The sequence below is a fragment of the Rutidosis leptorrhynchoides genome, chromosome 1, assembly GCF_046630445.1.
Source record: "Rutidosis leptorrhynchoides isolate AG116_Rl617_1_P2 chromosome 1, CSIRO_AGI_Rlap_v1, whole genome shotgun sequence".
NCBI lineage: Eukaryota > Viridiplantae > Streptophyta > Magnoliopsida > Asterales > Asteraceae > Rutidosis > Rutidosis leptorrhynchoides.
The window spans coordinates 656,561,130-656,564,590 of NC_092333.1; positions in this window are offsets into that span (position 1 = coordinate 656,561,130).

Here is a 3,461-nt window from a genome sequence, read left to right on the forward strand (position 1 = left end):
TGGACAAAAACCAGACGAACATATTAAATAATCCAGGACAAAGGACAATTAACCCATGGGAATAAACTAAAAATCAACACGTCAAACATCATGATTACGGAAGTTTAAATAAGCATAATTCTTTTATTTCATATTTAATTTCCTTTATTTTATATTTAATTGCACTTCTAATTATCGCACTTTTATTTATTGTTATTTAATTGCACTTTTAATTATCGTACTTTTTAATTATCGCAATTTTATTTTATCGCACTTTTATTTATTGCAATTTCATTATCGTTATTTATTTTATGCTTTAAATTAAGTCTTTTATTTATTTAATATTTTACATTAGGTTTTAACTGCGACTAAAGTTTTAAAATTGACAAACCGGTCATTAAACGGTAAAAAACCCCCCTTTATAATAATAATATTACTTATATATATATATTTGTATTTTTATAAAAGTAAACTAATATAGCGTTAAGCTTTGTTTAAAGATTTTCCCTGTGGAACGAACCGGACTTACTAAAAACTACACTACTGTACGATTAGGTACACTGCCTATAAGTGTTGTAGCAAGGTTTAAGTATATCCATTCTATAAATAAATAAATATCTTGTGTAAAATTGTATCGTATTTAATAGTATTTCCTTGTAAAATTTAATAGTATTTTATATACACCTCGCGAAACATCAGAAATGTCTCAAAATTACAAGAGTACAAGAAGCGAAACGCAAAGTACAAGATATTAAATAGTACGCAAGGATGTTCGAAAATCCGGAACCAGGACCTGAGCCAACTATCAACGCCCGACGCAACGGACCAAAAATTACAAGTCAACTATGCACAAGAATATAATATAATATTTAAATAATTATATAAATTATTTATATATTATATATATTTAAATAAAACGTCGACAAGCAAGGAAACAAATCAAATGTGGCTGGATCCAGCTGGCCATGCGATCGCATGGCCTGGAAGGCAAAAATCTATGCGATCGCATGGGGCCAAAATCCTGGTCACATCTATAAATAAGCAACGATTTTGGCCAGAGAAAAACACACCACAATATATGTTACTCCCTCTATTTAATTTATAATATATATATATATATATATATATATATATATATATATATATATATATATATATATATATATATATATATATATATATATATAATATATAGTATAGGGTAGTCTTATATTAGTTAGTTTGGGTTATGTAAAGGCTATGTTACGGGTTTTAAAGTCAAAGTTCTGTCTGTATAAAGCTACGCGATAAATACTCAATGTAAGTTATGTTCTCCTTTTTAAATTAATGTCTCGTAGCTAAGTTATTATTATGCTTATTTGAGCCGAAGTAATCGTGATGTTGGGCTAAATATTAAGATGGGGTAATTGGGCTTTGGACCATAATTGGGGTTTGGACAAAAGAACGACACTTGTGGAAATTAGACTATGGGCTATTAATGGGCTTTATATTAAATTAACGATACCTTGTTAATTTAATATGAAGGTTATAATTTGACATATCTATATATAACCACATACGCTTAATCGGATACGATGGGCGGGATATTTATAAATACAAATTATTGTTCATTTGACCGGACACGGGGATGGATTAATAGCCAATGGACTCATTAAAATAGGGGTGGATTACATTCAAGGGTAATTGGTGTAATTATTAACAAAGTATTAAAACCTTGGTTTATACACAGTCGATAACCTAGTGTATTCATTAAACAAAGTAATAAGACCTTGTTACAGTTCGAATCCCCAATTAGTTGGAATATTTGACTTCGGGTATAAGGTTAAATTTGCCGAGCATTTTATAATTATGACCGATGAACTATTATGGACAAAAACGAGATAGGTTTCAAATACATCCAGGACAAAGGAAAATTAACCCAGGGTAATAAATTATAATCAAAACGTCAAACATCATGGTTACGGAAGTTTAGATAAGCATAATTATTATATTATTATTTATTTTACGCACTTAAATTATCGTCATTTATATTTTGCATTAGGTTTTAATTGTGACTTAAAATATAAAATCGACAAACTAGTCATTAAACGGTAAACCCCCTTTTATATATATTTACTATGTATAATATATTTTGTACAAATATAATTGTTTAAAAATATAGTGTAAAATAAGTCGTCTCCCTGTGGAACGAACCGGACTTACTAAAAACTATACTACTCTACGATTAGGTACACTGCCTATAGTGTTGTAGCAAGGTTTAGGTATATCCCATCTGTAAATAAATAAATAACTTGTGTAAAATTGTATCGTATTTAATAGTATTTCCTTGTAAAAATTAATACTATTTCATATACCCCTCGCATAACATCAGTATGATTGTTTGATTTATATATCTATGTGATGACATTAATGATTGTTTTGATATTGATACCCCATGATACATGGAGGTAATGTCTAACGTTTTGTTTTTTGAGCTTTGCTGCAGCTAGATATAATGTCTAAGGAACAAAGGCAATCATCTGAGGACGCGGTTGAGATTCATCTTCTGTCAAAATTGCCAGGATTGATTGCGAGTTCAGAAACGAATGTTTTAGTGTGTGTTGATGAGACTGGCCTGGAGGCCAAGAAGAAATTTCTTGATATTATTCTTTTCCTGAAAAGATCGAGATCTTCCGTGCGATTACTATTGAATGCACATTATATTGTTTGCATTTCTGCTCAGACAATGAGGGAAGATATCGATTTCCTGGATGATGATTCGATGCCTTCTTCTTTACCACCGTTAAAGGTTAGAAGGTGCTTATAGAGATGTGGCTATGCGGGACACATTACAAAAGCTGTGAAACATATAAAGTTCAGCCAACAATATCGTTATCTGACGTACATGTTGTTAAGGTGCTTGAGCACAAATGAAGGGCGAATTCGATGAAATGACTGGGAAGTACGGTTCAATGTTTGTTGCATTAGTTCTCAATGCGGATTTCAAGTTTCCTGAAGTTATTTTCGATGGCATGTTACTGAATGTTAAGAGAAAGAGTCATATCGTGTTTCCCCGATTCATGCAAATAATGCTAAACAAACAGGTTCAGGGACCTGCAAAGATTCGTGAGGATGTAATCAAGCAACAACACCTAAATGATCAGTCCTTCAATCGATTCATGCAGCAGAGAACGCGAGTTCCTGAGATCTCAATTAAACGGTTGATCGGTCATTTGATTAACCCTGATTATGTCTGTCCGGAGGGTTTGGCTTGTCAACATGAAAACAACACATCTGGTGTTGAGACTGATATTGAGGTGATTGGTGGTGACCAAGAAGAGAATCAGACTCCTCTTAAACAAACTGCCAGTGAACTGAGAGATGAGGATGAGCTTGCAGGGGTAGAGGCAAGTCAAGTGGAGTTGATGAAACGAAAGCTGGCATAAGCTCTTAGTGTGTCTACCAAACAAAGACAAAAGCGTTTGAGGATCAAGGTTTTTGAT